This window comes from Gymnoscopelus braueri (assembly GCF_963280865.1).
Source record: "Gymnoscopelus braueri genome assembly, chromosome: 19".
Taxonomy (NCBI): domain Eukaryota; kingdom Metazoa; phylum Chordata; class Actinopteri; order Myctophiformes; family Myctophidae; genus Gymnoscopelus; species Gymnoscopelus braueri.
The window spans coordinates 45,193,421-45,212,463 of record NC_137621.1 but is presented as its reverse complement, the minus strand read 5'-3'; positions in this window follow the sequence as shown (position 1 = coordinate 45,212,463).

Below are 19,043 nucleotides of genomic sequence, written 5' to 3'. Positions count from 1 at the left end.
CGCGCGGCTTGACACCAGATGGCCCCCAGAACGAGCCTCTCCTCTCCGCGGTCTCCTCTGGACCAAGGACAGATGCCGAGTGACATGGCTTCGGACCCCTCAGCTCACTCCTTCACACATCAAAGCTAATGAAGTGTGCTCAAGTGCCACGGCAAGGCGAGTAATAGAGAGGGATTGAAAAGAAAAAAACAACAACAACAACAACACCACTACATCACAGAGTAATTGCTTCCTGCACTATGCTAATTAACCCATTCAGACCGGGAACGCATCTGTGTGTCATTTTTTTTTATTTCTTTGGGCTATTAAAAAATAGCAGATCTACAAGCTCATGGCGCGGCACTGCCGCGCCATGAGCTTGTAGATCTGCTATTTTTCTAGAAAAATCTTGAAATTTTGCACAAATATTTGAATATATATATATATATATACATGTATCTTCTTTTTTTTTAAGCGAACATTTTTAACTCAAATCTTTGCTTCTGGGGGATTCTACATAATCTCTTCTAAATCCGTATATTGCTATCCGTCAGTGGTTCTCAAACTTTTTCATGTCAAGGACCCCCAAAATTATATGTATTTGGTTGCGGAACCCCATCTGAAAAGATTGTTTTCCAGGCACCCCCAGAAGCAAAGATTTGAGTTAAAAATGTATATATATATTCAAAGATTTGCACACATTTTCACGACTTTTATTTCCAAAAGTAGCAGATCGGCAAGCTCATATGAGCTTGTATATCTGCTATTTTTGAATAGCCAAAGAAATTGAAAAATGACACAGATGCGTTCCCGGTCTTAAAGGGTTAATTAGCCCATACATGCGTTTCCGAGCGGGTCATACATGCCGAGCCAGATGGTCTAAAAAGAAAACATGTATGTGCGTGGAGCGCTATCACGGAGCGAATAAATAGGACATAGCAGGCGTAGCCACCGACATTAGCATAATATATTGGTTGGAGCGTTGCAGATAATAAAGACAATTAACTAGTGCGATGGCGGGGGACACTTTCCGAGAGCATGTGGCTGTATACGTGACGTACCGCAGACTTTACGCTTCTAACACTGATGGTCTGGTACTGGCCCTAATGATGCTAACGTCATACTGTACATCTGTGTGTGAGTGTGTGTGTGTGTGTGTGTGTGAGAGTGTGAGTGTGAGTGTGAGTGTGTGTGTGTGTGTGTGTGTGTGTGTGTGTGTGTGTGTGTGTGTAGGTGTATGTGGATGCGCGAGTGTGTGTGTAAGTGAAACGGTGTATCTGCGTGCAAGCACCTGTGCGGTTTCACAGTTCACTCGAGCGTGACGCGCGCCTTCGTCATTTTGTCTGGCGCCATTTACAAAGTGGCGTTTTCGCGCGTTCTCCTCCGCCTATCACCGCGGCTCACTTGATGCGCCAATTAACCCATTAAGACCAGGAACGCAGATCTGTGTGTCGTTTTTTAGATTTCTTTGGGCTATTCAAAAATAGCAGATCTACAAGCTCATAGGTGCCGCGCTATGAGCTTGTAGATCTGCTTTTTTTTTTAATCTTGAAAATGTGTGCAAATCTTTGAATATATATATTTTTCACAGCGAACATTTTTAACTCAAATATTTGCTTCTGGGGGATTCTACAAATGTCTTCTAAATCTTATTTACATTTTTTAGTTTTACTTATGTTGCTATATTATCAGTGGTTCTCAAACTTTTCATGTCAAGGACCCCCAAAATTATATGCATTTGGCCGCAGACCCCCATCTCAAAATATATTGTTCCAGGGTCCCCCCAGAAGCAAAGATTTCAGTTACAAATGTTCGCTTTAAAATAATATGTATTGAAAGATTTGCACACATTTTCAAGATTTTTCAAAAGTAGCCACAGGAATCTTAAAGTGACACAGATGCGCTGCCGGTCTTAACGGGTTAAAACGAGAGACGCCATTTAGCTGGATGATTCCGGGGGTGGGGGCCCGGGATGATGGTGGTGGTGGGGGGGGGGGACGGGGGTGGGGGGAGGTACAATGCGTCGGGCCTCGAGGGCTCTCGTTGGGCTGTTTTTTTTTTCCTCTTCACTTTAGCAGTCTCCTGTCCTGTAGTTAACGGACTCACCTTCCAGAACAAATCCTTTTCAATTGTGCGGATGATCATCGGCAGGGGCAGGGAGCTTGTTAACCTAATGATTAAGTTAAACCAGCCCTTTAAAGAATATGTGGACGCGCTTCAGCTGAGCAGAACCGCATAATGGTTTAGAAATGAGAAGAGAGAGTGTGCGGGATCTGGAGCGGGTGGGGGGCGGAGGCGGGGGGGGGGGAGGGTGTAAGGGAGTGGAGTAAAAAATGAGGAGAAGGCGGAGGAGGAGAGGGGAGGTGCGCCAGGAGGTGATGGTGGTGGTCAGGAGCGTTGGAACGGGAGGAGGTGGAGGTGCCCATAATTCCCAGTGGTGGAAGAAGACTTTTTTCACTGAAGCATAAGCAATACCGCCAGTAAAAGTACAAACGTATTGGCTTCAAAATATACTTACGGTACCAAAGTAGAAGTACTCAATTTATGTATTCTTTCAAAATCTTTTGGAAATAGCTGGTTTGCTAGCTCACACATTGTGAGCTTTTAGATTGTTGTACAGGCCTTAATGTTGGTTAATGTATGTTTTCTAATAATACGTTTTCAAATCATTGTAGTGCAGTAAATAGCACAATATTTGCCTCTGAGATGTAGTGAAGTATTTAAGTTTTCATTTAAAAAAAAATTGAAATACTCAAGTAAAGCGAAAGCACCTCGAAATTGTACTTAAGTGTGTACTTGAGTAAATGTACTTACTTTACACCACTGCCCCTAATTCCCCTCGCTCCCGTTCGTAACAGCGGAGGAAAAAAGATGGAGGAAATGGAGTGAGGAGAAGGTGGAGTGGAGAAGAAAAAGGGGGGAGGCTGGGGCGGGCAGGAAGAAAAGAGCGTTAATCCTTTACCGCCCGCCAAAACGGGAAATTGGCTTTACAACTATTTAACACTACCTGGAACAAGCGTCCTCCCTACTGCGATGAACAAAGTCAAACCTCTCATTAAGTCTCCAGACAAATGAGGTGGCGCGCGGACCGTTTATAGTCCTGTGGGGCTTTGCGTTGAGAGAAGGGGTCGAAATAAATCAAGTGTAGTGTTTTGGGGGGAATACGTTTCTTAGAAATATTGCAACATGGGTAATAATGCTTCGAACAACACAACACAAAAAACCCTGGAGCCAATATGTAGTTCACGTCAAACCCTGCGAGCGCTGCCGGGGGGTGGGGGGGGGGGGTGTGTGTGTGTGTGTGTGGGGGGGGGGGGGGGGGGGTGTAGCATGGAGGTATTAGATGGAGTGAAAGAAGAGAGTGGAGAGACTTTAACCCATTAAGACCGGAAACGCATCTGTGTGTCATTTTTAGATATCTTTGGGCTATTCAAAAATAGCAGATCTACAACTCATAGCGCGCATGTTTTAAACATGTTTTACTCCGATTTGTGCTTCTGCATGGGGTCCCTGGAACAACCTATTTTGAGATGGGGGTCCACGGCCAAATACATGTCATATCGGGGGTCCTTGACATGAAAAAGGTTTGAGAACCACTGATTATACTGTAGCAACATACGTTTTTTTCAAGGATTAGAAGACATTTGTAGAATCCCCCAGAAGCAAAGATTTGAGTTAAAAACGTTTTCATGATTTTTCAAATATAGCAGATCTACAAGCTCATAGCGCGGCACCGAGTGCGCGTTATGAGCTTGTATATCTGCTATTTTCTGTTAGGCACACAGATGCGTTCCCGGTCTGAATGGGTTAAAATGTGAAAATGGAACTAATGGAAGCAGGCTGGTTTGTGTATACTGTATTGACTTGTACGATATGCGGATTAGCCGGCTTGTCGGCGAGCTAATAAAGCTACGTCACGTCACCCTTCTGCATTGAGATGAGAGTCTGACATGTCGGGCGACAAGTAGCTTTTGAACTTCAAAGACGCCCAGTTTGAAATGCATTAGACTAGGCCACAGGAACCTCATTATACATTGTAAATCCTTAATTTAACACTGAGAGTGTACAAATGGGGCCATTTGTACACTCTCAGTGTAAACATGTGTTAGCGTACAAAATGTGTACACTCCCAGCGTTACAGACCCGTAGGGGTCCGTTTGGTTCCCATCAATCATTGAGCAGGGAACCCCCTGGAACCCCCTCAAGGATCCTTTGGGGTCCCCCGAACCCACGCTGTGAAACCAGGCGTTTAAATTAAGGGTACAAAAGACAAAATGCCTCATTTGTCCTGACAAACTGTACTGTCATCAGTTAATGATGATTGGAATGAATGAGTGATCGATCTGCGAGGTTCGGTTAGTTTTGTTTTGAAAAGGTCAAAGGTCATGATCAGAGAGATGTAGAGCGAGCGATGCGGGTGCGGTGGCGGTGGCAGGGTTTGTAACGCTCCCGCGTTCTCGGAAAGGTGCATTCGTTTGATTTAGTCCCAAAATCTTCCGAAGCCTCGTGCATCGTATTAGATCTGCCTCTTCTTGTACGCACACCCTGCGTCCTCTCCGCTGTCCGTGGGGGCTTCGTCTCACTGTGAGCGACCCCACCCCCACCTCCGACTCCACTTCCTGCCAGACAGATCAGTCTCTGTGCCACTCAAGAACCCCTCTCCCTCCCTCCCCCCCAGCGTATTGATCCTGGTCAGTGGCGATCGATCGCGACAGAATATTACATCTTAATTAGCTCTCTCTTTCCCCCTTTCTGTTTCTATTGCCCCCCCCCCCCCACCCCAGAAAAAAAAAGAGTCCCTGTTTCTGTCTCCAGTTTCTGTCACCGCTATACACGCCGGCCAAAGTCAAGCCCCCGCGCCCATGTCCCCGTGTCCACAGTGTCACACCGTCTGCGTTCACGGCACGCATCTAGCCCGGCTAGCGTAGCGCCGCTGTGGAACAATTCCCCAAGGGATGGAGTTCTAGAAGTTAGTGTTTGACTATAGATCGGTATTTGTTTGCTTTATGCAGGGATGGTAAAAGATAATGAAATTGCTGTTTGGCAAAGGTCTTTGTGATAATCATGTCTCTTGCAGCGGTGTTATCTCGTGAGGTTTTATGAGGAGAAGGATGCGCGGCGGCAGCGCCTCGCGCGAGCCGCACCATTAAAAATTAATGAGGAAAGGTCAGAGGGGGATTAACGTGGCCCCCTCGTAACGCATGGGGCTCGTTATGACAATGACACATATTGGCGAGAACAGAGAGAATAGAGACTATTGATGTTATCGGTGCATTTAGCCACTGTTTACGCAGGCTCCCTTTATTTGTTTTTAAATGAGACTGATCAAGTCCTTCAGTCTTTAAATGGACCCTCTGATACCGTGGCGGATAAGAGGGAATACAGCATTATGAATTCATGGCCTGCGAGTTTTACATTATGCAAATGGCGATGATTGTTAGAACGCACTATCCAGTCAAGTTGTGTAGAATGTCGTGTAGCGTCTCGTCGTTTGTGTACAGGAATTCCAAAGCCTGTTATTCCCTTATTGTTTACAGTAATATCTTTATATGTCAGGGTTCTTTAGAAAAAGAATACTTGACAAAATTGCGACTCTTGTTGACTGCTGTTAGGTTATACATTTTTATATAGTATAAGTATATAGGGCTTTCAGTGGTAACGTCCTGCAGGTGTAAGGGACATCTATTACTGTATGACAGAGCTAGACATTCAAGTGAATGTATTCAATAATTTAGAATGGCAAGCTAATCCCTTGTCCCCCCACTTCCACCAAGAACCCCCTCCCCAACAGACACACACACACACACACACACACACACACACACACACACACACACACACACACACACACACACACACACACACACACACACACGCACACGCACCGGTGAGCGAGGGGATAGTCGCTGGGGGTACTGAATCAGGGGAGGATGTGGCGAGTGTTCTGAATGAAATTACAGCCGCTGGGCACATGTACCCACCGTGAGTACCTGTTGCCGGGAATTTGTGACGGGACACAGCTCCATGTTAACCCATTCACTCCGGGAACGCATCCCATCATGTGTCATTTTAGATTTGAGCTACAACCGTTATTTTACAGCCTACTTTGGCTATTCAAAAATGCCGCGCTACGGGCTTGTAGATCTGCTATTTTTGGAAAATCTTGAACATTTTGTGCAAATCTTTGAATACACATATTTTTTGAAACAGCATTTTTAACTCAAATCTTTGCTTCTGGGGTGTCCCTGGAACAACATGTTTTGATGGGGATCGGCAGCCAAAAACATCTAATTTGGTAGTCATTGACAAGAAAAAGTTTGAGCACCGCGGCGCTGATATAGCAACAATAGTTTTTTTTTCAGAAAAATTATGACATTTGTTGAGACACTTGACAGTTACAAACGTTCGCTTTAAAAATATATACATTCAAAGATTTGCACACATTTTCACGAAAAATAAATAAAGCAGATCTACAAGCTCATAGCTTGACTAGCCAAAGACATCTAAAATGACAGAGATGCGTCCCGGATTGAATGGGCTAATAATTTTCAGGAATTCCAATTCAAGAATAGCAAAAGTAGCAGATCTAGAAGCTCAAAACGAGCTTGTGGATCTGCCGCTTGTGATGCTTTTGATGCTGTAGTGTGATCAAACACAAAAAAGTTTCAATATGGAGATACAAGGTTTCTGCCCGACAGCAACGACATGCATCTACGTGCAGTGATGTGCGTTTCTATGTCTCCGTACATACGGTGATGTATTTACGGTTCATGTGTGTTTGTCTCAGCGTGCATACCGATGTGTAGGACTGTATTGTCGCTGTCAGGCGGAAACCTTGTATGTCCAAAACTGTTCCTTTTCTGAAAATGGAAAAAAAGAAACCTGTGTTCGAGTGTATCCAATATAGTTGCTATTAAGTCACATGAAGCTCTTAATACTTTACACATTGTTTCAATATTTATAAAACCGTCAGACACACTTAACAACTTTGACTTTCACTGAATTGTTTTTTGTTTTTAAAACAGCAAAAATACAATATGTACCAGACCATGCGTTGTGAGCTTGTAGATCGGCAATGTTTGTACTTTTGTAGGATGATAAAGTAGGGCATTAATGTACGGGAAAAATATGTGTGTATGTGTATGTGTGTATATTCCATGTGTATGTATGTGTTTGTGTGAGTGTATGCAGACAAGAGTGCAGCGCATGTGTGTGTGTGTGTGTGTGTGTGTGTGTGTGTGTGTGTGTGTGTGTGTGTGTGTGTGTGTGCGCGTGTGCGTGTGCGTGTGTGTGTGTGTGTGTGTGTGTGTGTGTGTGTGGTGTGCAGGGAGGTTGATATTGAGCGCTGCAGAACCGGATCCAGGCATGGAGGATGTGTGCTGTTAAAAACCAGGGCCTGCTTCCAGCGCTCTGAAGTGGACAGATCCGATGCAGAGGGGGATTGGATTTCCCTTAAAAGCCTCCCTCTGCATCGCTAATGGCACCGTGGCTGCCAGCGCAGAGGCCAGAGTAAGGTCAGTGGCGTGGAATCGAATGCCCCCCGCGACTAAACTCAACTCCCCTTGTCACACACACACACATCGCAGTCCTCCGGACATGTATGCGCACATACATACATAATGGTACGCGCACATGTATGGCTCCCGCGAAATGCCGGACCATGCCACTTGCTTCCCCCCAGCATCCATGTTCTGGGGGGAACATTAGCCAAAAATCTACAAGCTCAAGAACTGAGTTCATAGGACCACAATGGAAACAAGCTCAGAGGGATTTGTGTGATAGCCTTTTAGCATACAGACATCTGACCTCTTCACACTTCTCCTCACTTTTCCTGATCTTTCCCTGAAAAGCCTTTTCCCCCCCGCTTTTCGTGCCTCAGTTGCCTAGTGTGAAACGAGGCCAATTCACACCTGGCACCATTTCATATTTGGCAAATCCCCCCCATTTGTCTGTGACAATGCTTGGGCAATTCACTGATGTTTCACTTTAGTGCCATTGGCAGGATCTCTGAAACTTTGGAATGTCATATCTGTAGCTTGTCTAATTGTACTGTTTGCACCGTGATACTAAAGTATTCAATCAATCAATCAATCAATCAATCAATCAATCAATCAATCAATGTAGAAGGAAACAACAACAGACCTAGTACAGTTGCAGCTCCGCTTCCCTAAGAATAGAGGGTTTAAGTGATTAATGGCGAGGCATTAATGGAGAAAACCCTCCGACGTTCTCGGTGTCTGAAGGCGTTCATTCGATGAAAAAAAGATGCAGCCGATACCACAGGGCGCCGACAACAACCCCGAGTACACAGCGCACGTTGCAACTGTGCACATCTCCATCATGTATAAACATGATTCCTACAACGCTTACCCCCTCAGATGTCTTCCGCCCGTGTGCTGAGCGGAGTTAACAATATGAAATATGTTTAATTGATACGCTCGCCTGTCTTGCCTGCCGTCTGAAGGGCAAGGCAGAGGACGCGGCGAACAGTTGGCGGCAAACAAAGACCCTTTGAAGCGTGTTTGCGGCGAGAAGTGTCAAACCTGTTGAGGAGAAACAAAAACAAAAAAAAAACAGACTTCACTCCGTCGCCTCCGGCGTTCTTCTTCCTGTGCGCGGTGTAATCTAAGGCTCGGCGTCTGCTCCTCGCGCAATTATAGAACCCAGAGCACTGAGCATTCTATCGCCTGCCGGCAGACTAGTTGCCGCGACACAGTGGCGATGGCCGGGGACTCGGCACGCAAATTAGAATTAACAGTTAATCCTAAACAAGGAGTTCAAGATGGCAATTTAATTTGCCCTCATTGAGTTTTTTTTTTCTTCCTTTTCTCTGATTCCTTTTTTTCTTTTTCCTATTTCCCCTCCGTGCAATCCCAGGTGCCGGACCCAACTTTGAAGAAGTAAAGATATCAATAGTTTATTGGCAGCGAGTATTAATTTACCGAGGGCAATACTATTTCTCAGACTCTTGGCGCAAAAGCAGTTTTGAAGGATTTAAGAGCTTTTTTTTTTAATATTTTTTTATCCACACAGGAGATTAGTTGCAAAACTAATGAATTTGAGAGGAAAGGAGGGGAAAGGCATTAACTCCAGGAAGATAACTTGAGAAACGGATAGAAGGCCCTTGAGAGTCAGTCCTTAATGTGTCATTATGTTGGAGGGGACATGGGCTCATATCGAAGCCACTTGTTCAGTGTGTTATTTACTCCTGTAAGCTCAAGTCAATAAATAAAATTAAAAAACCTGGAGGTTTTCCCACATATCTATTTTGGAAGACGACTGTTGTGTAAGTTCTCCCGTGACTGACTTCTCTGGAGTGATATTGGGGGTCAGCAGTTCTCTCTCAGTCGGAAAGTCGGGGGAAAAATACCTCAGGTAAATCGTACACATTCATCATACTTCAGTTTCCAGCCTTCCTTAGAAAAAAAAAAAAAAAGAGGACATTTTTTTTTAATGAGTTTAATAACGGTGTTGCCTCCCTGTCAAGATCTTATCTATGGATAGGAATGTGTGCATTTTGAGAACAATTGTCCAAACCACCGTTGACCTGGGAACCTTGTGACAACCGTGGCAAGTTAATGCGAAGCCAAAATATACACAATGTGACGGTCTAAGACTCATTTTGCCAAATGTAAATATGAATCGTTATCAAAGCTTTACCAACACATTATGTTAAAAAAAAAACAATTATATTGTAACTCAAATGTTATAATGGAAGTCAATGAGGCTTCAATCGGGCTGAAACCTTGCCCAAATTGTAAGTCATGCTATGTCATAGACGATTGACGTCACAAGCTGGCCACTTGGACCGCATGTTGATTTTTGGCTCTGCAAGAGACCAGCCGTCTATAAAAGGGTCTCTCCGTGTGTGCATTGGAATTGTAGTTTGACCCTCAGTTAAATTCGCAAACCCTTGCGTCATGCATGACCTTTTTATTTTGGGTCCAAAAATGAGTGAATCCTCTTCCTGCCCTTCTGCGTGTCTTCATCACTGGTAAAGATACTTTAACGCACCTAGTCGTGGATTATCACTTCCTTATATTGCATGAAGGAGGACATACAAAAACGACTGCCTAATATTTTTGTCCATCTTCTTGGTATTGCTGCAGGAGTTTGGCCTAGTTCTGTAAAAAACTGCAGACTGTGCTCACGGCCGATTTCTGAACTTTTGTTGGTCTTTAAATAGAAGCAAAAAAAAACTCAGTCCATCACCGTGGAACACAATTAACAACGCTCAAAAGGACTTCCCTCAAATCTTTAGGGACAAACACAACACAGTAGATGAGAGCAAACCCGCTGCAATGCAAGAGTCCTGTGACCTATTCCAACATGCACTGTCATCCAAGTTGCCTTCCCCAGCAGCGACCGTCCTCTCCTCGTTTCCTCCTGGGAGATCTTTTAACCCTTTAAGACCTGAGGCCGATTCTACAAAACGCTTTCTAAAGCAGTAGTAGTTCTCAAACTTTGTTGGTGCCAAGGACCCGCAAAAATTATATGTATTTGGCCGCGGACCCCCCATCTGAAAATGTTTTGTGCCAGGGACCCCCAGAAGAGAAGATTTGTGTACAAAAAAGAAAAAAAAAACATTATTCAACATTTTCCAAAAACTGTCAAGAGTTTTAAAACATTTTCAAAAATAGCAGATGTACAAGCTCGCAGCACTGTGAGCTTATATATCTGGTATTTTTGAGAACTACACCCTTCTAAACCACTGTTCTGAAAAACGTATGTTGCTATATATATATATATATATATATATATATATATATATATATATATATATGTACACATCTACATCTAAAATGACACAGATACTTTCCCGGTACTAATGGGTTAAGCTCTTTGCGCTTGAGCCACCCCTCCCCCCTCCCCCTCCCCCTTCCAACCCCGTGCTACCATCCTTTCCGCTGGCACGGTACCCGCCGTACCAGAAGGCACCTGAAGACGACTCGCTGACTGGTGGCCCCTGGAAACCCCGTCCGCTGACCCGTTCCAAACTCACGCCATGAACCGTGGCTCGGAACCAGGGGACAGCCTTGCCGAGGGAGGGAGGGAGGGAGGATAGATGAGGAGGAGGTGGTGGTGATGGTGGTTCATGAGCAGTGGTGGACAGTAACGAAGTACATTTATTTGAGTACTGTACTTATGTAAATTCTTTGAGCAACATTATTTTGGTTATTTTCTAATACCACATAAACACTTAAAATAGCTGTGTTTTTCTTTTCTTTTTTTTGGGGGGGGGGGCATTTAAAAATGTCAATACACATTGCATTGCTATTACAATTACAATTTACTTCTTAATTTGTACTTTTAGACACATATTTTTTAAAACAAGTACTCCAGTACAAATTCCACAGAGCAACGTTCACTTGAGTATAACATTCGACCAGGAGTATCTATAATTAATTGAATTATTGAAGTACTGCGGGGTTGCGTATAGCCTACTTTGTCCATGTATAACACTGATGGTTGAATGAGATGGGTGGTACGGTACGAGAGGAGGAGCGGGGCCGCGGTGCTGGAAGCCACTCTGACGCTGAAACGCAGAAGCTAACGCTATCGCTAGGCCTGGGTGAACACGTCAGGTTGATTTATGTTGACGCCTGGCCCCGCCTGACCCTTCCCGACGCAGGCGAGCTGGCTGGCCTTCGCCGCTCTCCACCTGTTCCCTCCACCTACAACCATGCAACCAGGCACCTCCCTCCCCCCTCCCTCCTCCCTCCTGGTAAACGTGTGCTAGGCCAAATCCTGGACGGATGAAGGAGACTTGCGTGCGGGGGGGAGGATGTGAAGGAAGGGCCATGAGGTGACGCCAGCAGCTCCAGGTCATGGAGCTGCCATTAGGCTCTGAGAGGCTTGTGAACGGGGTGGAACATGTTTTACTTAGGTGAAAGTATCAATACTGCAATGAAGCAATGCTCTGTTACAAGTAAAAGTGTTAAAACATGTACTTGCGTAGAAGTATACAAGTATTGGCATAACAATATACTTAAAGTATCAACGTAAAAACACTAAAGTTTTTTGTCTAAATTCCATAACACTTATTTGACAATAATATGAATCAGGACATAAGTTCTTATTATATGTTTTGTAATATCTGCAAAGTAACCAGTGACTAAAGTTTTCAAATAATTGTAGTGAATTAAAACGTGCAATATTTGCATCTGTGATGTAATGGAGTAGAAGAATGAAGTACCGAAAAATAGATACGGTCTCTGTTGGGTGGAAACCTCATTATGTCCAAAACTGTGACTTTTCACGATTCAAATTCCAAAATAGCAAAAGTAGCAGATTTACAAGCTTGAAATGCGTCGCTACGCGTCACATTTCGAGCTCGCAGATCTGCTACTTTGATGCTTTTGTGTGACACTGTAGTATGATCAAGTAGGGCGTTAATTTACGAAAAACTTTAATATGAGAGATATATATGAGATAAGAGGTTTCTGCCCGAAAGCAACAACATACTCAAGGAAAGTAAAAGAAACATCAAGAGAGAGAGAGAGACACACACAGAGAGAGAGACACACAGAGAGACAGAGACAGAGACAAACACAGGACAGGAGCCACAATCAGAGAGGGAGGCAGGGAGATATATATATATATAGATATAGATAGAGAGAGAGGGAGAGCTGGACCCGAAGCAGCCGTGACGTCGCATGCTGGCCAGCAGCCTCCTGTGTGACGCAAGGCTTTGCTGAACCGGGGACCGAGGCGAGGAGGACTGGCCTGGACCGTCGCCCCGACCTCCACAGGCTTCCTCATCAAACCACGTCACCCAAGATGTATCCCGAGGGCAGCGCGATGGACCAAAATGCACGGAGGAGGATCCACTTTAACCCATTAAGGCCTGAGGTTCCGATTCTACAAAATGTCTTCTAAATCCTAACAGTTTTTTGAAAAAACGTATATTGCTAGTCAGTGGTTCTCAAACTTTTTCATGCCAAGTACCCCAAAATGTTTATGTATTTGGCCGCGGACCCCCATCTCAACACATTTAGTTCCAGGGACCCCCAGAAGCAAAGATTTGAGTTACAAATGTTTGCTTTAAAAAACATATATTCAACGATTTGCACAAATTGTCTAGTTTTTTCAAAAATAGCAGATTTACAAGCTCGTAGCTTGTAAATCTGATATTTTTGAATAGCCAAAGTGTAAAATAATATAAGAGAGAGAGAGAGAGAGAGAGAGAGAGAGAGAGAGAACCCTAAAATAATAAAGAATAAACTTTGTATTTTGAATTTGAAGGCAAAGTTTCGGTCACAGAGCTTCCTCAGACATTTCAACGCACCTGTCCCTGAGTTGAAAATGAGATGAGCAAAAGACCTTAGTTTACCTGTGGTTTTTGTTTCGAATGAAATGAAAAAGAATGATCTGTACGTGTACGCTTTGATCCATTCTATTGATCATTCTTTCTTTCTTTCTTTCGTTCTTTCTTTCTTTCTTTCTTTCATTGTCTCTCATTGTCTTCACATTGACAGGGAAGTTTATCCAATTAAAAGACAGGAGACGGTAGGCCCCTGGGGAGCCAGGACCCCACCCTCCCAGCGGGGGTTGTGATTGGCTTGTCTGGGTGTTCCAGAGGCGCGCCCAAGCGGAAAAGAGGCGAAATGGAGGGGATCATTGGCCATCGATACCCAATTATGAGACTGGAAGGGGGGCCCGGCTAACTTTCAATGATCGGCCAGCCTGGGGTACGCGCGGGCCTCCCTATACTCCGCTTTATTTTTAGATGATAAATTGTTTTGGTGGGGGATTATGGTCAATGTAATTATGGCCGCTGCAAGCGGACTGCAAAAAAAGGAAAAAAGGATTCCCAGGATCACGCTGTGAGGCTGTTATTGGAGAATTGGACTCAATTTGTGTGGTTTGATTGCTAGGCTTATACATTTACATGGTAATGCCACCGGACAGATGCTATACCTGCCACAACTTGCTGGGAAGTTTATTAACGAGTCAAACTGTAGTCCTGACCTGAACATAGCCGCGGGAAGTAGTTTTAGGTTAAGGGTGCTGCATGTGTGCTTAGCGCTCGCGTCTGAACATTTTTTCTTTTTTTCTGGGTTTGTTACTTTTTTTTTGTTACTTTAGTTCGGTTCATTCGGTTCCAGAACACATATGGCACTAGATCCCCCCCAGATAACGACCAGCAACAACAGGCACATTATGCAAAAATGTTTTTAATAATTGTATTTATTTATTTATTATTTTTCTTTTTTTCATACATTATTTTCATGGGGTGCTGCAGCCCCCCCAGCACCCCTACTTCCCACGGTAATGGACCTGAACCAAGACTGTTCCCACGTAGAAAGGTACAGCATACCTCACAATATCAAGTCAAACAAAGATTGATAGCAGCGTGTAAGGGAACTTGAAATTATTTCAAATGAATTCAAATACACTACAATGCTGAAAACATTAAAAAAATGTTGTAGAAATTCAAATTGCTTGTGAACACTGCAGTAAATCCACATAAACTGTCCTGTCAGTACACTACATGAAGGAAACTCACCAAAGTCAATCCGACATTCATACCAATGACCATCCAGGTGTGACCCTCAGACAAAATCAGCCACCCTGTTCTGTTTTATTTTTCCCGTTGGGAACCGGTGTACTCGGGAACGTTGCAAGTCGGGAATGGCAGTTAGAAGCTTCCCCATTGATGGTCGGATCAGCGGTTCTGGACAACCGACCGACTCGACACTGGGCACGGCACTCCCTTGGGTCGTTGGCAACGTGCGCACAAAGTTTGAAGTCGGTCAGTCGAACGGTTCTAGAGATACGTGAACTAAAGACGCACACACACACACACACACACACATGCATGCACAGACAGAGATTTTGTGCATTCGTAGTTGTAGATGAAAAGCATTTTTTCCATCTTAATCGAGCACATGCATTATTTATCATCACAGGAGGGACAATATTGTGAGATCTGAAAATATTAAATAAACCTCTATTGATCCCCAGAGGGAAATTCAAAGGTTCAAGGTTCAGGTTCAAGGTTCAGGTATCATAGCAGCAGCAACAACAGCAGCAGTCGTTGAGACCCTGTGCCCCTGTTAAACCTCAATAACATAGTGAAGAAGAAGAAGAAGAAAGGGCTTGACTGTATGTATGAGTCTGTGCTTTCATCACTATAATCATCAGCCTCCTGTGATCCGGGTCAGAACCATCTTTCAAGATTCACCCTTACCTACCCCCCCCCCCCCCGCTTCCTCCCCTGATGCTCCCATACCCCCACTACACCCCGCCATCAGCCATATATACAGGTCACAAGGCCCCCACACACCCCTCCTCCTCCTTGGTGAGGAAGACCCCGAGGTGTCCTGTGATTGTGCCTGACGAATGACGTCCCTGGACGGCATGTTCATTTGCACATCAAGGAGACCACTGGAGGAAGCTTTTGACCCAATTAGTGCAGAGAAACACGGAATGAAATGCATTACTCCTGGACATCCTGTGTTTTGCGTATACATGCGGGCCTGTGTGTGCGTGTGTATGTGTGTGTGTCTGTGTGTGTGTGTCTGTCTGTCTGTCTGTCTGTCTGTCTGTCTGTCTGTCTGTCTGCCTGTGTTTGCTTAGTGTTTGCAAGGCTTCCCAAACTTTTCAGGCAGCGACCCCCCAAAATAATCATATTTGAACATGGGGACCCCCCACCCTGACAAGCACTTGGAATTGTAGGCATTACATTTATCGTATTTCCTCTAATAGTGACCTCTATTCAATTAAAAACCTGGCCTCTATTAATGACCGGGGTGTTGAAAAAAGCAAATACAAGCCGGTCTGCTAATACAAACTGCTTTACCCCCCCTTTTTTTTAAGTCTCAAGAGAGCTTTTTATTAAGATACCCATAGAATTATATGAAGATGCGTGACTTTATACTTTCTTATAGACGGGTTTCTTGTTTACAAACATTGAGACTGCATGGCCCAAACCTGTTTTGTGGAGCGCTGGTCATTCAACCTCCTCTTGTGTGTTGGCTGGTGAGACGCTCCTAGCGAGACATACTCCACCCCGCAAAGGTATTGTGCGCCGAGAACAGCTGACATACAAGCTCACATCGCGTCGCGGATGCCACCGTTGTGAGCTTGTAGGTCTGCTATTCTCGGCCGTTCTCAGCGCGCAACACGTTCGCACGGCGGAGCATAAATTAGGTTGAGGGGATACAGCTGAGTGATCAAAGAGTCAAGGAAAATAATACAAAACAAAGCGAAGGAAATCTACCAAACGGTGAGTAATGAAAAAGTTAAAATGACCAGTGACCACCTGTAACTGACACAAAATATTGATGTATTCATTTAGATCTGTTTGAAAATATAGGCCTTATACATGCCTCCTTTCAATGAAAGCCCGGTACACACTACAGTTGAAAAAAATACAAGCCCGGGTCACTATTAGAGGATTTACGGTAGTTTATCTCGGTTCCACAGATAAACATTGTGAAAATAGCCAAACTACAAGCTCACAACGTCTCACACTGCAAGGCGTTGGGGGTCACCGGTTGGCCGGGGGGCCTGAATGCGGTTTCTCGGGGGCCAATCGCGGAAGCCGAGCAGAGGGGGTCGTACTGCTGGATGATCGGACGGTGAAAGAAACGTCGCATCGCGACGCGTTGTGAGCTTGTAGATCTGCTATTTTCAAACATTTGAGTACTTTTACTTTTGGTACTTTAAGTACATTTTAATACCAATACTTTTGTACTTTTACTCAAGTAAATTTTTAATTCCGGACTTTTACTTGTAGTGCTTCTACATTGCAGTATTGATACTTTTACTTAAGTAAAACATTTGAGTACTTTTTCCACCACTGATAAATACGTTGTTTACCATTTACCATTTTAACTCTGAGTTTCAATACAAATGTGTACACTCTCAGAGTTACAAACGGATAAATTAACAACAGGGTTTTTACTGTGTAATGGGAGAGCGAGAGAAAGAGAGAAGGAGGGGGAAAACTTGGGAAAAAGAGAGGGGGATGTGGAGGAAAAGAGGGAGACAGGGATGGAGGAATGAAAAAAAAGGAGGGAGTGCGGGAGAAAGAGGAGAGAAGAGACTTCTTCTCGGGGCTGCATGCCTTGTTAGATCTATCATCCCTTTAATTAATAGTGTTTTTAGGAAGTTGTCTGAACTGTGTCATTTCCATTATTGGAAAACCCAACGCGATTAATGAATAATTTTCATTTTTGATCCATTATATCATGCCGGTTGATCTCCCTCTTTTTCCGCGCCGCTGACTGATAGCATCGTTTTCTGCCCCTCGATCAAATTTAATTTGGACCCCCCCTATTATATTACAGTGTTGCGACTGAAGTGTCAATTTTTGTCAGGCAATTAGAAGCTGTAACCTGTGAAGCTAACGTTGATAGGCACCGTAATTGGATTGTTTCAGCAATAGCTTGAAACGCTTTTAAGCTTTTTCCACATCTTTCTCTCTCTCTCTCTCTTACTCTACCTGCCCCCCTCTCTCTCTCTCTCTCTCTCTCTCTCCCTCGTTTTCTCTCGCTCTCCTCCTATCCCCCCCTCCCCCCTCCCCCCTCCCCCCTTTGCCCCCGTCAGCTCTCGGCTCAATTTGATTTTTGATAGGGGCTTCTGTCTATATGTCTAACTTCAGAGAAAAACAAAAGATAAGAGGAGCGAGAGAGAGAGAGAGAGAGAGAGAGAGAGAGAGAGAGAGACTGTCGGGTGCGGGTGCAATCAGGAGTCTGCTTGCCTGAGCAGAAACCCGGGGCGTGGGATTTGCATTGGATTTTTTGAGATGTGCCTTCGCGTTTTGACTTCTTTTCTGCCGCCGAGGCAGATGTTTGTCTGTCTGTCTTGACCCCCCGCGCACTGACGAGCCAATTTAACAGGCCCCTCCACTTTCAACATGCCAACAATTTGAGGGATTGGTAAGATATCAACTTTTCGGGGTAAAGGGGAAGAAGGGCAAAGACATATTTTTTTCTCTTGGAAGACAGAGAGAGCAGTAAAGAGAAAAATAAACGCATTGTCAGGCTCTGTTTTATTTCGTTCAAAAGATGTGGTTTTCATGTAAACCACAACAATCCTAAACAACATCAGCAATCAAAATGTACCACGTTCTGTCTGTGTCTCTCTGTTCAGTGTTTTGCTCAAGGATACTTCTACCAGTGGTGTGTAAAGTAACTAAGTACATTTACTCAAGTACTGTACCTCAGTACAATCTTGAGGTACTTTTACTTTACTGGAGTATTTCCAATTTTCCACACACACACACGCACGCACGCACACACACACACACAGTGTACTCAAGTACTGTACTTAAGATTTTTTGGGGGGTATATTTGTATCTTTTCTATAAATAGTATTTCCAATTTTCAATACTTTGACTCTTAGTCCACATACAGTATCAGAGGCAAACATTATACTTTTACTCCGCTACAATTATTTGAAAACTTTGGTTAGTTACTTTGTAGATTTAGATTATTATAACAAAACATACATAACACTACAGCTCTATATATTTTGGCTATTTTCAAAAGATTTTGTATACGTTTTGATAACTTGTGAAATGGGAAATTCTGCATAGTGAGTAGGCTACTTTTTGCTTTTGGTACCTTAAATATATATTTGACGCCAAACCAGACTTGTATACATGTAACAGAGTGTTTCTACATCGTAGGTATTGATACTTTTACTTGACCAAGTACACCCTATATGGTTGACCGGAGTCCCTCAGGGCTTTATACTAGTGTCTTTTTGGTTTTCACTCTACATTAATAATTTGAAAATAGCCGATCTACAAGCTTGTAGATCGGGTATTTTCTGCGAAGGTTTTCCCCCGAATATGGATGCTGGGGTTTAAGTGGTTATACCATCAAGACCTGGAACGCATCTGTGTCATTTTTTTATTTGAGCTAAAAAGCATTATTTTACACTTCAGCTTAAAAAAAAAATAGCAGATGTACAAGCTCATAGCACAGAGTGAATATATATATATGTATATATTTTTTTTAAGCGAACATTTGTAACTCAAATCTTTGCTTCTGGGGGTCCCTGGAACAAAATATTTTGGAGATGGGGGTCCGCGGCCAAATACATAATAC